Genomic DNA, 20219 nt, shown 5'->3' on the forward strand with positions numbered 1-20219 from the left:
ATTACTGGAAGCTGAATTAGGGTCCAGTGGAGTCCAGCAAATCTGAGTGACTCATCAAGCTCATATTATCTCTCTGCTGTTTTTCACTTGAAACAATTGCCAGAAATTTCTGGTTTCATGAAATATTTTGCAAATGACACAGTTTTTATTGGTTTGCTTACAAATGTTTTCCATTGAATTGTAATAGCAGGCAATTCCTGGGCTATTGATTAATAATTGCATTATTATCTGTACCTTAAATTTCAGTCTTAATGGCAGTAATTCTACAGATTGTTTATTTGGGCTTAGTCCTAGCTAGGGCAAATTGTCCTGATGTTAACTTTCTTAATCAATGATTTCATTAACTTTTATTTAGCATTTTAATTCTCTGAGCAAGCTTGCAAATGTTTAGCCTGTTGTTTGGTTTGTTTTTTTTTTTTTTTTTTTGTGAGAGACACAAATTTCTCTATTACTTTAAAGTGGTTAAAACAAGGGGTGGGGGAATGCTAGAATTTTGCAAGAATTGCCATTTTATTTCACAGGAGCCATTACCTGAGCATTTTATTTACTTGTTATTTATTACAGTGTTTACTTCAGTTGTGTTCTTTGCTCTGCTGTGATTGTACATTTGCTATTTGCTGTTGCTGAGGCTGATAGTTCCTGATATTCGGTCTCCTTGCTGTACCTCACTGTACAAATATCCTTCCTGTGGTGATTCTCCAGGCAGATAAAAGATAACGGAAAACTGCAACACTTGGAGATTATTACCCATCTCTTTGTAAACAAGATTTGTAAAATTCTCAGCTTTTGAGGATTAGCACAGAAATGGCCTTGCATGCTACTCAACAGCAGTTTATACCATATTATGTACTTAAAGAAAGTTACATTTCCTGGCAATTATTCTGCTCTTCAGGAGTGCTGCGTGAATCACAAGCCTTTCACAGGTCTTCCCACTTGCAGTGTACTCTTTCTGCACAAATGCTGCATCCACAGGTACCTTGGTGCATATTCATGGTGACAGATATTTATTTTGAGCTGTGAAAAAATCTTTTCCACCCTTAGATGGAAAGTTTTCTGAATTGTTATACATTACAGTGCTATAGGGCAGGAAAAATTTACCCCTTTACCTGAGAGTTTTTAAAATGTGGATACTCTGCAGTATCTGTTGGTCACCAAATCAGTTTCCTTTTATCTTTCTTCCCCGGCTACAAAACTAAACTTGATAAAACACTTACTGATTGACACTGGGATAAAATCCCACCACTAATATCCTTTCCTTGGATTTTTAGTAGTTAATTCCATGATAAATTTGACAATTCGTAGTGTCCTGCTTGAGTGATAACACTAAAAAGGCATCACAGACAAAGTGAGGAGATTGCGGAGGAAAAGCTAGAGGAATGGCAGAGGTATTAGAACACGTGCCTTGCAAGACAAACCAAAGTAAATTATTAGGTTTCTGGGTGAAAAGAGGAGAAAACTTAAAAAATAACTTGGCACTTTATACATTTGATGTGTAAAAGGGTGTTTTACAGAAATCAGTTCTCCATGCTTACTGGCAAAAGGACAAAAATAAATTAGGTTAATGTACAGCAAAAGTAATGAGGCTGGATCCTACCAATCTCGATCAGTAGGAGTTGTTAAGCAGCATAACAGGTTACTGAAGGATGTTATGGTGTCTCCTTCCCTGTTGTTTTTTAGGTTCAGATGATGCAATCTGTCAGGGATGATCGTTACATACTTGTTCTTGCCTCTGTGCAGAGCCTTTTAGTTAATACAATTATTCCATTTTGCTATTGTGTCTTTTCTCTCCAACCTTTCTCAGGAGAGCGGTACCCCTTCACTTCTGTCAAGTCAGTTGTTCAAGTCAGAATTATGAAATAATTCAACCATGTGTTTCCACAGTGCTTCACACCGAGGCTGACGGTTTCTGGTTTTTTGTTGTGTGTGACTACATCTGCAAATACAGTTCGGATGGATACAAAGCAGGGGTCATCTAAACAATTAAAGTCCGTGGGATAGGTTGGTGTATAAAGCAGCTCCTCATTTTGAAGGATCATCACATTGAAGTGACAAGATATAGGAAAAGAGTTCTGGGTCTGCTGACTTACCCGGCTCTAAGTATGGAATTGTTTCCTATTTCTGTGCTGTACTTAAAATAGAAATAATACATAACTACTTTATAGAGTTTCTGAGTTTTTCAGATATTGCAATACTGAAATCTGAATTTAACTATAAATTGCATTGGTCTCATCTTGTCATGTAATAGTTGCAGTCAGGATTCTATAAAAGGAAGGGATGACTTTTTTTTTCCCCTTGTGCAACTGGTAAAATGTTATAGAAAATGTGAAGCAGGAAGCATTAAAAGCAACAGTTAATTACTGAAATAACATCATTTAATAAAGCACAAGGAAAATGACATTAAAAAACCCCATCTAGCCATTTATGTGTTCACTACCATTTTGGACAGGAGTATTACCAACAGTTATGTTCTTCCTAAGAGATGCTAAAAAGACGTTGAACAAATAAAAGACATTCAATTACACTTACAATTTAATAAAACCAAGAGAATGAAAATACTCAATTCGATTTATACAGTAAAGCTGTTCCCACAACAACAGTGCCAGAGGTTGAAATAGGTCACAGGCAGCCCTCCTTGCATTGCTCAAGAACATTAGAAGGATTAATCATTTATGGATTATCTCCTAGAAACAATGATCTGGTGCAGACATGTAATCCAATCTCCTCTGTCTTTCTAACCTGGTTTGCCGTTTCACAGGGGATTGTGGAAGGGTGGCAGTTTTTTCTAGGAAGACATTGCCTGCCAGCTTGAAACATGTAAATTGCTGGAATTTGCATCAAAATATGACAGCTCCTCTCTGATGAAGGTAGGTAGTGAAATTAGACAGGTAAAACTAACTTTTTTTTAAACTGGAGCACAGAGGTTTGGTTCAGAAATTATGTCATGTTCACCCTTAGTTATTATCTGTCACTGAACAGAGTAAAGGGAAAGTTTATCATTGACATCGATCAGAACTACAGAGAAAACATTATTCCTGGACTCTGCATTTTTCAAAAATATCCAGTAATGTTTTCGTTCTGACAAATTTGTCCAAAAATTTAAGTGCTTCTTATTTTTGAATACAAACCTTTCCGTGATCGCAGCATCGGTAAGTACTTTAGACGTAGGTGTACAGCCTGGCTTTTATTGATTCATATACTTTATGTAATATATAGGGCTTTGAACATACATTTTAGCCAGTTTAGTCATATTTTATTCAACAGTAGATACAAGGCCTGCTGCTGAGTGTATTAGAACTGTACTAATTTCACTACTGAAAATGAACTCTATTGCGAATCTCCATTGTGGCAAAATATTGCAGAAGCAAAGGTGAACCATCAGGGATTCCCTATTGCTTGTATAATTTTACATGTAGTTTCTGTTTTATTGGTATATTAACATTAGGAAAAGCAATATGCAATTACAATCACAAGGAAGAGTAGCCTGTTCTCCTGAGTCTTCTTGTACAGACTATAGACTGCACAGACCAAAAAATTTACAATTAGATTAGCAAGAATCTGCTGTGTACAAAACTGATAAATATATCAGGAATAATTGTGCATCAGTGGTAGATACCTTGAGCCTTGAGAAAGCTACTTTAGTAGAATCATGTCACTTTTAAACTCAGCCAATTTTTAATTATTCAGTCATCTACCTTAAACATACTGTGACTGTTTTTATGGCATTATTGTGTGCTTACATTTTTGTTTTCTTGTAAGCATCCTTTTGTATCCCAAGCCACTTTTGATGCCTCTCTGTATCTAAACCCTTAAATATGGAGACTGTCATATACATTTTATAATGTGCATTTATATGCTGCTTTATCTCTGCAGCCTTGCTGTAAAATAGCAAGTTAGAATTCCTTTTAAATATATTTAGCCGGTCCTCTTGCAAAATATGCATATCAGAGCAATCATCTTTAAAATAGGTTTGATAAATTGTTTATGACCAAATGTGTATTTTCAATAGGCTTTTCCTGAGGTGGCACAGTACTAATGAAGGAGATGCAATACAATTCTGAGAATAAATATCATCTAGAGCTTTTCAGACCTGACTGAGAACAAATACAATGTAATACAATGTAGCTGGGTGATTTGGGCTGCTTTTCATGCTTTTTAGGTTGTACAGTGTCAAGAGGAATGGGGATTGGTGAACTTGCATTCATTTCATTGGTTATTAAACCACTTCAGCTCTCTGTACCTTAGTTTTCCCAGACATAAAATGAGTGCAATGTATTTACTCATCGTTATAAATTTCATTGAAACAGTTTTTTGAAGAATAATGTAAACAGTAGGTGTTGTGAGGGTATTTCACTCCTCCAGAGAAGGAGTAATGGTCACTGATCTACCACAAGAGCTTGTCTGGAGGTGCGGGCACAGCTGCATCAGCTGCTGCTGACCCAGCGCTGCAGTCCTGCTGAAGAAGCAGGTTCAGGGTGGCTCTGCTCTGGTAGGGTGGGTTCCTCAGGCCCCCCACTGCCCCCCAACACCTTCTCTGGGTGCTCAGCTGCCTGCTGGGACTGGGCTGCAAACGGAAAGATAAGGCACAGCACTGGGTAACTCTTAGTGCAGGCACATGCATCTCTTGCTCTTTGCTTTGTCAGCTTCCTCCAGGGTGTATTGTGTCCAAGAGTATTCAGTGACATAACCACGTGGATTTAATGTCTGTTGTGTGATAAATTCTGCCTCTAACAGTTGCAGTCGAGTATATGTAACGTGTTTCTGCTGTGAACTGAAACGCTGAGGCAGACCCACTCGGTGTGGGATGGGGTGGCATTCCCCCAGCGGGTGAGGAAGGCAGGCTAAGAAAAGTGGCAAGGAGTCACCATACTGGTGAAGAGGGAAGCTCAATTACATCATGACTAGGTAAACAAGCTGGATGAGATCCCAACCTCTTATTTGGCTTCTTTTCACCAATGAAGTTCTGGCTGATGGAGAATTCCTTTCTCGTTGTTTCTCAGAATAGAACCAGAAAGCTGTCTGCGGGAGATCCTCTGGGGAGCTCTGCGGTTAGGATGTGCGAAGAATGGCCCAGGAATGGCGTTCCAAGCAAAGGCGTTAACACACAATGGTGTGGAAATTTGCAACCAAACTATGGCACAGGGCTTGGCATAGGAAACTGCTGCAGTTCAGGCAGCCTCGAGGGCTGCGACAGAAGTGCAATTGCCACCTTTAATTTTGGGACTTTGACTGTGGTGTTTGAAAACAAGTGGTCAGATAGTAGGGAATTATGTAAGAACACAAGCAGTTATCATCTTATTTAACTGTGAGTTGTGTGCAGTTATGTGTGTAAAGCAAAATGGCAGTCAACTGCTGAAATATTCTCTACAAAATTCTGTGTACGGATTTACTGAGTTTTCACTTTGAAAACAATTATAACTTCAGAGATCAATCTACAAATTAGATTGCTTACCCTGGATTGTTTTCAGAAGAAAAAGACCTAACTAGTACGCTGTTTGTTGAAACCATCCTCTGCATTCATACAGTAATTTTTCCCTTGTCGTATTTCACAATAAAATTACTTTTGCTCTGTGGAATTAGTATACTGAAATGATGAATCCAAAGAGCTTGTGTAGGGGTGATACATTTTGTCAGGTAAGTGGTTGAAGAGCTGATGAACAGCTCTCCAGTAGATTGTAATAATCACAAATAATTATTTAAACACCTCCTGAGTACCAGTTTGCATGGCAGGCTCTGACAGGGTCTTTCAAAACTCAAAACTGTCACTGTCAATATGGTGACTGTTTCACATTTTCAAAGTTATTACCTCTTCTAAATTATATATAAGTTATATGATTTTCAAATGAATTAAATTTAACAGAATGCAAGAGCTGCAGTGTAAATAATGCACATACACAAAACCAGCCAAAGGGCCCCATCTCTTCTCGCTTTTCCTTCTGGCGTGATGCCTTCCAGAGCTGGCCAGTCCAGCTGGAGGTCTAAACCCCATGCCTGCCCAACTGCCCAGTGATGGGCAGGTCAAACTTGCCATGTTTGCCTTTCCTCTGTCCCATATGCATGTGTGTACCTGACGTTGGTCAGACACAGCATGTTTTTAGGAGCTTTGACAGTTGTATGACAAGACAGACCTGCCCACAAAGAGGACTGAGTTCCAGAAGTGATGAGCTATCCTACAGGGCAGGAATGACCAGAGTCCACTGTTTACCCTAACAGGAAAAAAATTCCAAACCAGTTACCAAAAAGCAGAAAAAAAAAGCGCCTTTGTAAAATGTTTTCTCCCCGAGATAAAACTGGCATTTGTGTTGCCTTTTTTTGGATTAAGAAATACTCTGATTGACTCCATTTTCAGGATGGACTTGTCACCTGAATAATTTGTGAGTGGTTGTGTCTGGGAGGGAAGCTGGACACAGAGGGAGAGCTGTTGGGGTACCTGTGGTGTGTGGAAGGGGAGTGTGGGACTGACCGAGGGGGACAGCGAGCTGCTCCTCCTGCTCTTGGCTTTAGCTCTCAGTAGTGAGCGTGTCCTCACAGGAGCAGCAGGAGTGGCAGGGGAGCTCAAGCTGGAGGAAGGTCTTAGCAGGCAAAGAAGGTCGTGTCTTTGCTATGTGTTTGTGTGGGAAGGGGACTGTGTGACTTCGGTAATATCATGGACATATGCTTTTGGTAAGATTCTCCCATTATAGGTTTTTTGTCTGTTTGTTTGTTTGTTTGTTTGACTTGATCTTAAATTCCAGCTGTAATGGGGAGCTGGCCAAGTACGCTTTGTGAACTTTTGATATTTAGCACTTCAGGGTCACTATGTGATTCATGAGCTTCTTTGACACAAGAGCTGGGCAATGCTGTTGGCTTACAAACAGCTGTGGGGAATGCTGAAGTTAAAAGAGCAATAATCTGTTATTCTTCCTCCTCTAGAAAATCCCCAAAAGACTGCTGTGTAGTATCAGGGTTTTTACATTTATTCAACTATTTATTTTATGAGCCCTAACCTACTTCATGGTGCTTGTTTAATGGTCACACTTCTGCAAAGTGCTCTCCATGGCTTAGTGGCAACGTGCCAGCTGCTGAGGGACTTGAAGGGTCATAACTGTTTGTTGGTTTTTAAATGATGAGAGACCTACTAAGTGGAATCCACTGCAAGTGAAAGCAAGTAACGGAAACACTGGCTTTACCATGTGTGCATGGCTGCCAGTACAAGGGCACTTTGTCAAACACTTCCGAAAAGAAAAAGATAAACGTATAATAATTAAGGTAACTGTACAAATGTATTTTGTTTATTACCATCATGTCAGCAGAGCAGAGAGAGAGACTTACTAAGCTTACTCCAACTCGCATTAGGTTTTTATGACCTTGACAAAAAATCAGAGAGGAAGATAAAGACGTTGTCTATATTCCATCACTTTAAGTTGATTTTTCATTTGCATCTCTAGACAGAAATTAATAATTAATGTTTGCAAAACTATATTCTGGTATATGGGCTATTTGCCAACTGTTCACTGAGGTTATTATTTACGATATCTCTTAATTGTACTTTTAAACAACATTGTAGTGTTCTTGAAAGGCTCCCAAAGCCATTAAGCATTCTCCAGTGGATATGCTAATGAAGCTTATAATGGGACATCAAGATGAATTTATTCTTTTAATTTGTACATTAAAAAGTAATTTTTGATAGTTTGTTACCTGTTTCTCATTAAAAACAATCTAATAATAGCAAATGTTTTTACTGTAAAATTATCAAAAGATAATATCTTGCTGATTTCTATGTAGCCAAAGGAATACACTAGCAGCAGGGAAAAATGCAACTAACATGTATATCTGTAGCAAGAACTTCTGTTAGTTCGTGGATGTTTGAGCCTTCTACATTCTCTTTGAGGCCCATTTTTTTCTCATATTTCAGCTGGAACTGTCTTTTTTTTTGCACTTCCACCGAGCTTATGGAAGAGTGGAACATTTCAAATCTCCATAAATTATTTTTCTGATGGGAAACTTTGCAAACGCGTGTGGCTGTGAGGGGCTTCCCTCACCTGTGGAACCTGGGGGAGCTGTTACTGTCCTTGCTCTGGATGCGCCTGACCCGGCGGGACCCCAGTGGTGGGCTGGGCAGTGCTGGTGGGGCTGCGCTCCCAGCAAGTCCACGCTCTTGATGACTGTGGCCACCCCTGCGAATGCTCACGGGTGCTCACATCAGTGTTATTTAAGGGAACATCTAAATTTGTTGCCTGACTAGTCAGTAGCTGAGGTGTGTGGCTATTTGAAAATGCTCATTTTGTGACCTTCGGCTTGCATCCGGGACCTATTTCAGTCCTAACCTTTGGCTGGTATCTTGGTTTCTGACTCAGGCTCTTGACCTTTGGTATTTAGCCTGATTGCTGGTATTTGGCGCCAGATTGCCTCTTGTCCCAGGCTTGGATTCTAGTTTTGGATATTAGCTCTAGCTGCTTATTGCAGCTTGGCACTTAAATCTCACTTGTGCTTTTGGAATGCTCCGCTTAGGTCACTAAACATACTTCTCACATTTCTTTTCAGCCTTTATGTAAACAGGTCGAAACTCTTGGAATTGTAACATCTTTATTCTAAACACATCCTTTCTCTCCTGGGTCTTTAAACCGAGGATGCAGAGCTGTTTGGACACTCCTCCAGGAATCCTCGATTCCTGCTCACCATGGGTAGTCACTTGGTGGCCTTTGTGCTCACAAGGACCTGTGGGGATGGCTCCTGGCCGCCGTGCAGCTGGCCGGGTGCCCGGCAGCAGAGCCTCAGCCCTGGGTGGCCACAGGATGTCTGTGTTGTGGCTGGACCTTCCAAAAACCAAACTGAATGCAAGCCTGATAAATTCCAGCATCCTGTTTGCTACAAATCTGTTGCTGAGACACTGACCTGTAAATTGGCTTGTTTGATCGAATGTGTCAGAATGGAAAACTCCCCATAAATTCAAATGAAATCAGTTAATTTCCTTCTAAGACATTTTATATGAAATGACAGCAAAATCATATTTAAGGAAAAAAAAAGCAACCCCCAACATCCCTGCAGTTTTTTCAGTAAAAGCACCACAAGATCCTGTTGGTTTTGAAGGTCAGATGGCAAGCTTCATGTTCACAGTCGTGACAACAAGCTCACGTGTGTTTGTTTCCCTGGCTTTACAGGGACTGTTTGTGTGAATAACTGCTCCTGCAGAGTGAATAAAGGCACTTGCAATCTGGTCCCAGCTGGAAACTTATTTCTGAAGCCAGTTCACTCCCTTCATAAAGCACAGATACTTTATTTTATCTCATTTTCTATCTAGTTCAAATGATTTGAGATCTTTCGGTTGACTGCTACTCCATTCCAATTCGCTTCCTACTGGAAGAGACGTACATTTCAGAGCTCTTAATTCTTTCTGGACACATATTTGGAATAGAGATATTCTTTTTGTCTGGGAGGAGAAGGGTAATTGCTGCCTGCCTGGATATCAGTTAATTAGCAGTCTCCTCACCAGTGGACGCCTGGCTAAATCACTCCTTTGCTGAGTAATTTATTAAATAAGTACAAGACTATTCAGGCAGCCTTAATAGTATTTTATAACATAGCACTAATTACTTGGTACATTTAATGGCAAAAAGGGTTGTAAGGAAATACAGGGCATATATTTTCAATAGCTTACAAATGTTTATCTCACACTTTTCTTTTGCATCACATAGCTCAGTGAATTAGACCCAGTTGTTCCTCAAATGAGGATGCAATATAATTTCAGAGGAGATATTGAATATCATTTTATTTCACGGTTAACTTCATCTTGGCCTTCTCAGGAATGCAGCATAACATGTCACACAGGAGTCACTGTCACAGCCTTAGCAGGGCTGCTTAGATAGGAAGAATCAGCTCCCCTAAGTGCTGATGCTGTGTGGTGGCTGGGGAAGTGTGCGGGGGAACTGCAGGGCAAACCTCTGCTCGCCTGCCTTCGCACATCTTCTGCCATGCGGCTGCCCATTAACATGCCACTGGGATCTGCCCGGGTCACTTGGGAGCTGTCAAGTGGATAAGACAAGCTTTCTGGGGAATGCACTAAGATAATTACAGGGAGATGAAGTTAAACTGGATGCATGTGCTGCACCGAGTGCTGTGAGCAAAGGAGGCTTTATTCTGCGGTACAGGGACCAGATGGGCTCGGTGACTGTTCCTTCGGTTTCTGGGGGAGAATTCAGTACATATGGTCTGGAATCAACGCCTCGTTTTGTCAGTTCCAGTCATACCACCACAGTCTCCTTCCTCCCTCCCTCCCTCCAAATAATAATTTTTGTGTTGTTTTATAAACAGAAAACCTACAGGTGAGTGTGAGCAGGTATGTGTTAAGGCCATGGTTTGAAATTTGCCAGCTCTTCGTCTCTTTTGCTGAACCCCCCCGGAATCCAAAAGCCCGAGTCCTCCTCTTTCCTGCAGGGTAGAGACAGCTGTTATTTTGAAAAGAGAGGCTCTGTGCCATAGTCGTTCTCAGCAATTAGAAAAAAGCACAAGCTTTCTGTTACTCTAATGCCTTATCAGATGATTTGCTGTTTATATATATGTAATATACTACTGTATAAATTGTGAAAATGGAAGGTCAGTAGATTTGATGGTTAGCTCTAACCCTGTTCTTTTAGGACCAATCCTTGCAACACATCTAAGGTATCTTAGTACACAAAAGGTATACATGGGTATTTCTCAGCCATCACTTAATGAGTAACACCAGTGGTCAGTGTTAATGCTGGGAAATGCTGAAGCACACTCCAGTTTTCGGGTACTCCTGTCCTACATGGTTCCTACACAAGTGAACACACGAGTGTTAAAACATTGTTCTCCACAGCATTGTGGTTCATCTGTCACAGCCTTTCTGCAGGGTAAATCAGGATTAGCTCCATATCTTAGTATATTGAGTAATTTAAGGTTTTGAAGAAGATTTTATAGCAAAATCAAAGCAAAGTAATAGCAAAATTTGAAGAGAGCCCTTTTTGCAAGGTAGTAAGTAAACAAGCAAATGTAATATCATAAAACTGGGGACCTGGCTTGGTAACTCTAGATTAAATGTATATGTCTTTACTTTATGGTATGGACATATAAGAATTTAAAAGCTCCTGTAGTCTATCTGTTAAAATAATTTACATTTTAGTTTTATCTAGAACTTTTCTACCAGCTTTTGAATTTGTGTGAAATAATGAAGCTTTGTTTTTAATAAAATGTGTATGGTACAAAGAAAAAAGCTATCATTTTAGATATTCATATATAACAGGCAGAGACCTAAATGGTAAGTTTTGATGTTTGTTTGTGCTTCCTTGAGTAAACACCTGCGGATTCTTCAGAGGTGTTTGTGGTAGGGCACTTTTGCTGTTGTTTCATCCCACAATTTTAGAATATTGAAGCAGTAAATAGCACAGAAATTTTTGCATAGTAGATGCAAGTAACTCACACCAGGACCAAAACGTGTTAAAGAACAAGGGTGAAACATTGCACTGTCCTCTTGGGGCAGATCAGAAATCATGGGTGTGGACAACACAGAGCAGGTCGTCTTTGGGCTTTGGCAGGATTGCCTTTGAGTCAGTTCAGAACATTTTTCACATGAGCAGCAAAACTGAACTAGTCTTACAGGTAAAGGAGAGGCAGTACCTCATAATCCTCTAAATATATATATTTAAATAAATTTGAAGGAGTAGTTAGTTTTCAAGGCAGAAGGGGTTAGTAATGATCTTTCAAAACAATGATGGTTCCTTTTTAAAACAAAACCAAACAAATCTCTCCTTACTGAAATGTTATTAAGGGCTGTTTAGAATGTTTTTGTTTTAATTAAATCATTAAGTGAAATTAAGTAAAGAATTACACTGAATTCAGAAAACTTTCAGATGGTGATGCCAGTTTGCTCTTTAGGAAGATCCGAAGGATTGCCATCAGAATGGTCACTATTGCAGCACTTGTATTTTACTGACAGCTGGAACTGCTGCCTTTTGTTTTTGCAAAGCTAGCGGAAGTTTTATTTCAGCCTGGTTTGTTTACACTGACTTGATACATGCTTTCAAGTGTTTCAGGAACATATATGAAAATCATTACTTTGAAAGAAACAATTTCCATGGATTCCTTATGTTTGATGTCGCACGAGACTTACATCTGGTGTTGTGGACTCTCTAACTCAGATTTATGGCTGGTATTTTAGAAAGCACACCTATAACTTGTCAGATAAAAAGTCATCAAAGCTGTCAGTGTCCATTGCACTCAGGCTTTCACTTTCCTTTGTATTTCCCATTATTCATTAACAATGACATGTTGACTGATCTCACATTTTATGATGTACAGACACTCCAGATGTATGAGACAGACCTGACAAAGCCTAGGAGGCTTTTTTTTCTTTCTCCAATGAATTGATGATCTTCAAAGTCTTGTACCATACCTATTTTTTTTTGCAAGAAGATATTTTGTCTAGCAAGGGATCAAAGGTGCCTTTAAACAAACCCGTTTCCCCAGCTGGGGGATCAGTTTTCAGATGGTGTTGTTTTAGGATGTGCTAGAGGGTTGGGTGTGAGAGGTTGTACAACTGCACAACATCCACTCTCATAGCAGAGGGTAAATTGTTTTTAACCTTCTCCAAGTATATACTAGCAAAAGGTTCTTCTGGCTGCTGTTCTTTCACTATGGTTCCTCTCTGCTTCATGGATTTAACAGTTCACTCTAAAATCCAATGGCCTTTGGGAAGTAATTAATGTAAGTTTCTACTGGGGAAAAAATTGCAACTCTGTTGTGAAAAAAATGGTTTCTGACTTATCCATTTGTGGATGAGTATTTGTGTTTCACCCTGTGTGCTTCATCTTGCAGTCTTGATTATTAAATCATGTGAGCTGCCAGATGAGAAAAAATGTGTAGCACATTAGACCTCTGTATTAGTAACATGTTTAAAATCTGAGGAAACTAAGACCAAAAAAATAATGTTTCTTTTCACCTTAACTACTGTTAGTTAACATTCAGAGACAGCAATAATTTCAGAAAATAATAGCTTTCCCGGCCTTTGGTCTCCAGTTACAGAGCACGGAACTGTTTTTACAGTTCCAAGGGATTATTTAAAGAAAAAAAGAAGTTGCATCAAGATTTTTAGTCTCAGTGAAGTCCGTGAGCATTGGATTAGGTCCTTAGATCCGGTTATGTAAACATTTCTGTAACATTTTTAGACTGTAATGTTTGGATTGTTACTATAGAACACTGCAGTGCTTTTCATAGCTTGATGTTTTAATACATACACTTGAAGAGCTTATAATTTTCCACCTGATACATCCTCTTTCCATGTTAACATATACACTGGTATTTAAGAGTATCACTCTTTCCTTTCTGTACTCATTGAAAGGTGTGAAACACCTGCCTGAGGTCTGACAAAATGTGAGAATATCGCTGAGCCTCAGTGATCTTTAACTCGCACCAGAGGAGAAGTTATCCTCTGCATTTGCTCTTGCAGCTATTTCCTCTTTACCTGTGGGTAAGAACATTTTAATTTTCATCCTCTGACTTTGTTCCTTGTGTCTAGTGATTGGATGATATGGCCACCCATCTGAATGCTGCCTGGAAGACTCTCAACCTGTTTTCTCCTTTTCTTACTTTTTATAAGCTTTATCCTTGTACAAAGAGTCAGTACAAAGTCTAAGGTCTGAGGTTCTTAGGGACATAGTTTAGTGCTAGAGTTAGGTTAGGTTATGGCTGGACTTGATGATCCTGAGAGTGTCTTCCAACTGAAATGATTCTATGATTCTGTAAAAACCTTGCTTCAAGAGTTACCTGGGGCTTCGGTGCCACAGAAGGGTTGTTCTAGACCTTGCAGAGGAGGCCTGGAGGCAGAGGATTAGGTTTGATTAGGGAGCTGTATCTAGAGGAAGATGATACTCATCATTCTGGGGTCCTGTTGGAAGGACCAAACTCTTCTCCTGTTAATTCTGCATACTGCACTGTATTTTACCTGATTTTTCCAAAAATGTTTCTCACTACTAACTGTATAGTGCTAAAAAAACCAATCAGATCAATCTAAAAGGGGTGAAAAATAGATGCCTTGTATGAGAACTGCTGAAAGATCACAAAAGTGAAACCTGGTCCCTCATTCATGGTTCGTTCATTCTACACTCCCATGCCATCTGTTACACCAGCACAGTGATGTGCTAAATCATTGCGTCTCAAAAGCACCAAGAGCATTTTGCATGAAGGAAGCAAACTGAGTGCCAGGAAAATAGTTTTGAATGAGTGACCTATATCTCATATAAACAGCATGCCCTTCCCTGACAGCACAGGCAAGCAAGGGTCTGGAGTTCCACCTCTTCTCTGATAACTGACAGTAAATTTTATCATATAACATGCATCCATGTCTTGATAAACTTAGTGACAGCTCTGTGGTTATTAAGTGGCAGCATGGTTAATTACTGCAGCGAAAATAATTCCTTTGCTACCAAATTAAACTGTTGTGTGGACATGTGTTTGTTTTAATATTGCCCTTAATTCCCTCTTTCTTACAACCATTGGGGCTCTCATACGATGAGCACAATATAATCTTTCCATGTTCAGCAGTTGCACTGCTTTAAGAATGATGCACTAGTCTTCCTCAAACACTTGAACATATATTCTGAAGGATGCACAGTTACCCTTCTTCAACAGCTGCTGAAAGATTATCACAGTCCAAACCTGCACCCATTTCTGAAGTCAAGGAAGGTGCTACCCTAACAAAGTCAATGGGATTAGGTGACCTATGTAATTGTTATCTTAAGGACTTTGTTCTAACTAATTCTGAACAAAGGAAACTAAGCACCTTCTTTTTTAACTTACTGGAATTCTTGAAATCCTCATAAAAATCTGCTGAGATAATAATAGCAACCACATTTTGCATAGATAGCACTGGTCATCCCTAAGTGCTTTTTAAAGATAAGAAGCATCTTCACAGATGCTGAAACAAAGTTAAATGGCTTGTGTTAAGTCCCACAGCACCTACTGAGAAAGATAGGGATTGAAAAACCATCCAATCTGCCAAGTCTGTGTAACGCTAAGTGCATCTTTGTTGTTCTTACCATTTTCTATGAAAGTAATCAAACCTGTTAAAAACTTTTTAAAAATAATTACTACTGTGGTTCTACATGTACTCTAACTTAGCAGTAGCTAGCTCTGTTACTGTGAGGAGCGCTTCTAAACCTCTCTGACCTTGTCCACGAGCTGATCTGTAGGAACAGAGATTCCCACACGTTGGAAGGAATGTTGGAAGATCACCCAGTCTGGCCTGCTCAGAGCAGGCATCAGTACTGACCTCAGGTGAGGTTGCTCAGGGCTTTGTACAAGTTAAAACTAACCCACCATCGGACTTTTAATCTAGCTTCTTTACTATGGGTTATTTTTCATCCATATGGGCACCAGCATTTAAGCTGACAAAGGAGCTGAGGGGATGGAGAGGGGCAAGTGAGATAATTTCTTTCAGTGACAGTACTAATTCATGCTACCCTACAATGTCAGGCTTACTGCTGGAGTATAGGAGATACTATCATGTTACGCTCAGTCCTGCTTTCTTCTCCTATTTGGACATTTGTTGGAGCAACAGCCTCAACTCTGAAAGGGGGAAGGAAGAAAGGTACTATACACCACTTGAGAGAAATCTCTTACATTAGTGGCACTTGCCACTCTCCAAACCAGTCCAAGCATACATATCTTCACACATTCCTTAAGGGAAACCTGATATAAACTGCTCAGATGTAATATTGGTGTGTGGTCTGCCTCTTCTTTTTATCTTATTTATTTCCATTGTAATACAGCATAAATGTATCTTAAATTACCATACTAATACTTAGCCTTCTGGATCTTTTAAACCATTCGTAATGGTTTCATAACAGTATATCACACTGAGCTTTCAGTGCGATTCTCTATCACACCATCTTAATGAGAGAATGAATAGTTCTCCTAGCTTCACTTCTTGCATCATGCTTTGTAGGATACTGTTTGTTCTTGACATGTGAAGGTATCTTAGGATGCCGTCCTTGAAGCCTTTGCTTTCTTTTTCACTGCATTCTTATTGTGTCTGTCTGTGCTTTAAGTTTTATGCTCTGCCAAATTTTAGCCTGGAGTGACAGCAGAGAAATGAGCATTATAATGAAAGTGCTGACAAACCCTTAGCTGTAATGACGTGAATGGTGCAGCTATCATTTCAGTTTGCTGTGTTCTTTACTTTAAATCTTTAATGCTATTTTCTCCTTTTATCCTGTGTGGAGCAGTGGGATTACTCAAGTGGTTTATGGCTCAGAAGTTGTGCAGTTAAGTGAGTTATTCAGTGGGGTGGAAGGACTCCTCTCTTGGAACCACCTTTTTCAGTTTAGAGGTGTGGAAAAGTTTTAGGTTTGGGGAGAAAAAAGTTAGCAAGATGTTCAATACTGCATCACCATTCCAGCATTGCTATCAACTTTTCCTGGTGACCACTCACTCTAATGACACCTCATCTGGCTGAGGAAAGCTCAGTGTCCTCTAAGGTGGAAGAAACAGGGCATTTTGTATTATGAAGGGGAAAAGAGCAAAGCCTTAAGAATGAGAAAATTTAGCGTATAGTAGAGAAGTATTAGTTGAGGATGTAGGCATTAATATTTTATACTGTAAGTAATTTGAAGCAGGATGTCTGCATTCCTGTGTGCATGGATGCTGTCCAAAACATTTCTGACATGACCACAGCACAAATAATGCACAGACTAGGTATGAATCTCCTCTGAAGGACCAACCCTCTGCATGTACCTGACACTGGCAGCAATGGAAGTGATGGTCCTGCAGGGTTTCCCATTGATTTCAGTGAAAGCAGAAACAAATTTTCAAGAGGTGTTTTGGATTAGATCTCTAGCTTTTCTAAAATAGCAGAACTCCTTTCATCTTGAATATGCTCTGCCATTTTATACTAGACAAGGTTTTGTCTCTGAGAATTGCCTCTGGACAATATCTGCCTGATTTCAGTTGGATGCAGTTACTGCGTGGCTGGATGTGTGGTTCTTTTGCACCATGTGACCAGGTAATGCTAGAGAAGGGAACTATAATCCCTTTAGTTCCATCATATATCTTCCCATGGTGACTGAGATTAACACTGTATTCATTTGAACAAAATAAATACAGTATGCTTATATTAAAAAAGATAAAACAAGATGGATGTGCAGAGGGATGTGAACAGCCTATGGACATCGACTAGCATGAGCCCCATTTCCCTACTGGGGAAATGAAATCCTCATCATTGGACGTGGAGGAGACTCGACTGGACAAGGCCATGAGCAACCTGCTCTAAGTTGGTTCTGCTCTGAGCAGCAGATTGGACCAGGTGATCTCCAGAGGACCTTTCCAGCTGATGTTGTTTTAGGAATCTAGTCTATTAAAATAAAGATTAGTAGAGAGTCCATTGTCCTTTGTGTTGTTATTTGACACTAGGACACTCTATTTTGTGTGGCAACATGTAAACTCGTGTTGGTTCATACTGACACTATTTGTAGCTTAGCCAGCCAGCCATGGAAAGAAAAGCCCTGCAAAGAGACAGACAGGTATGTGGGTTCTCTCAGCTGCCTCTGCCCAGTGACCTTTTTCTGGCAGCCTCCTTTCACTGGATGCCAAGAGAAAATTTGAATTTGGTTTTCAGAGGGACTATGGCAGAAACCTGTAAGAGACAACAGTCCCTTCAGCTGCCTCAGGGTCCTGGGGCTCACTCACCAACTTTGATTAAGTCCTGCTAAAACTTGTGCTAACTAGTTTAGCTTGTTTCCCTTTTCCCCACTGAAACGTATGTATTATGTCATCATCATGTCTGCATTCTATTCTGAGAATTACCTTCCTGCAGATTTCCCTATGGAGAACTAGCATCTATCTTGCAAAGAGAAAAAAATGTGTAGATGTCTGACACATTACATTTTTTTCTATATTTGCCCTTCATTCGTGTACAGCAAGAGGCTAAAAATTGTCAAGGATATTTGTTGCTTGTCACTCCTTTTTGTGCATAAACATACACATATAGGCTTATGCAGAGACACGGAAACTTTGAATTTTAAAACAGTAAGAAAAGGTTTTATGTCCTTGTTTATCCTCTAGGCACTGTGCTCTCACTTCTCTTTTGATGCTGATGGGAAAGAGGCTTATTAATGGGCTGGTTCAATAGACTTGTTAGAAGATTTTCTTCATAATAAAGGTGAAAAAAACCCTATTTGAAATTCCATCATTGAATGAAATTACACCACCGATTTAGTCTTTATTTTCCAAATGACTAAGCATCTCATTTTTATACAGAATAAAAATTCTTGTCAAAAAAAATTGGTCACAGTTCAGATGTTTTCTAACAAGACATCAGCTGCATCATTAGTATGGTTTTCCTCTCTAAGATGAGCATCAGCTTGTAAGAGAAAGAAGTGATATGCTGAGCTCCATGTTCTTCCTCTCCAATCTGCATATCGCACTCCATTGTTGTGGTACATTAATTATCTTGTGACCCAGCCATTCATAAATTAGCTCTCTCATCATCACTACAGAGAGCATAGAGCTACAAACTTCAGTGAGGGAAAGATCTTGTAGGTCAGTCCATTTCCCCACTGGTACGAGACTGTTCTATGATACCTGGGGTCCACATGTGCCTCTCGGCTGGTACCAAACCATGTGTGTGGACGAGGAGCAAAGGAGAGAAGCAAGAAAAATGTGCTTGTGAGGGAGTGGGGGAAACCAGTGGCAGGGAGTTTGGGGATTATTCTGGTGACATAGGTGGATACCAGGACAACCACCACTGAGATACTTATTTTCATCTCTTTGAAAAGATTGAGACTCTTCTCTCTCTCCAATGAAGACCTGGTATCCTATTTAGAAGTATTTGTTCCAAGGAAGAGCCATTCTGTCTTCTTCCCCACAGATTTCAGTGCAGAAGGACAAAAAAGGATTCCTACTGTACAGAACATTTATTTTCAACAAATATATATTTTCTTTGTGAAAAAAACTAGCTATATCTTTGTTCTGTATAGCTTGAAGTGAAATACATGAATGTTACCCCAAATGTTCTGAAGTTAAATACAGTTGTATAGCAAATTTTGTTTTCAGGATCTTTTTCTCACTTATGAGAATCAATTTGATACAAATTCTATTTGCTTTGATTTTAAACCAGATCTTGCTTACACTTTTTTTCACCACAAAGCCTTGTGACATTGTGACAGGTACTGTATTTACAGACACATGCCCTTTCCAGAAGATAGACTCAGAGGAAGGTAGTTTAGCAGTCTTACAGAGGTAAATCTTCACACAACTACTTGTCTTTTGAAATATAATCCCTCTAGTTTTTGTGTTTAGAAGGTCATTTAATGAATTATTGGTTGACCTTGTCTGCTTTTACAGCCATCAGATTCACTGCTGTACTGTGTAATGTACGCAGCATGCAAAAGAGTTTGGAACACTGTGTTGTGTTCACACAAATGGTATGTAATTTTTGGCTCAAATTTAGAGGAATAAAATAACATCATTTTCCTAATGCTGTCATTCTTTAATACAAAATACGTAGTGGTTGATGTTTGAGAAGGTCTAAAATCTTGAACTCCGGTTACATCTTTTACACCCATTTTGTAGTATACTGATTGAAAACCTCACAGAACACGATGGTTCAGCTCTCAAATCACTCTTATGTTCCTGGGCTGTAAGAATGAAAATGTATGTTGACAATGCCACTCAAGCTATACATTGAGCCAACTTACAAATATCTGTTGACAAATATGTTTTATTTCTCTGTGGAAATTTGCTTTTCTCTTGTATGTTTATGGGTGGACATACACATATGTTCTCTAAGTAGCCAGTGACAAAAAAAAATACTTTATGCATTTATTTCTTACACTCAGTGGACTTTTCAGTGCCATTTGTGGTCACTCTGCTACTGAAATGAGAGTTAGCCAGTCTCCTGGAAGATACAATTCTTTAAGAGTCTAGCGTTTTCTTCATTACGAACGACAGCTTTATTCAGGTCAGGCAATAATTTAAAAAAAAATTTCAGGAGCATTTTGAGACAATCCTCCAAGGCAGTCAAGAAAAGTTCCATTCTTACAACCGCTGCACAGTTTTGCACATTGTGTTTCCACTTGAGACTAATGTGCAGGGTGAGCCCAAAGTCAAATGTCCACTAGGATTTTAAGTTTAGTTCTTAACCCAGTTCGGATTGAGGATAAATGGAAATGGCCGATGCTGGAAATGGCTTCACTGGTGTCAGAGCTAATTGGAAGTCTCTGCATGAACTCCTA

General features: G+C 39.5%; 1 protein-coding gene and 1 long non-coding RNA gene across 2 annotated transcripts in view; both read left to right on the forward strand.

Annotated features, from left to right (window-relative positions):
- The window catches only part of CACNA1D (calcium voltage-gated channel subunit alpha1 D), a 220274-nt gene that overhangs the window by 8208 nt on the left and 191847 nt on the right, over positions 1 to 20219 (forward strand). The window lies entirely within an intron of this gene.
- On the forward strand, positions 1861 to 5560 carry LOC139828699 (uncharacterized). Its single transcript, XR_011740613.1, has 3 exons — positions 1861 to 2097; positions 2756 to 2864; positions 4998 to 5560. It is a non-coding gene; the product is annotated as an uncharacterized lncRNA (long non-coding RNA).

Source organism: Patagioenas fasciata, chromosome 10 (genome assembly GCF_037038585.1).
Source record: "Patagioenas fasciata isolate bPatFas1 chromosome 10, bPatFas1.hap1, whole genome shotgun sequence".
NCBI lineage: Eukaryota > Metazoa > Chordata > Aves > Columbiformes > Columbidae > Patagioenas > Patagioenas fasciata.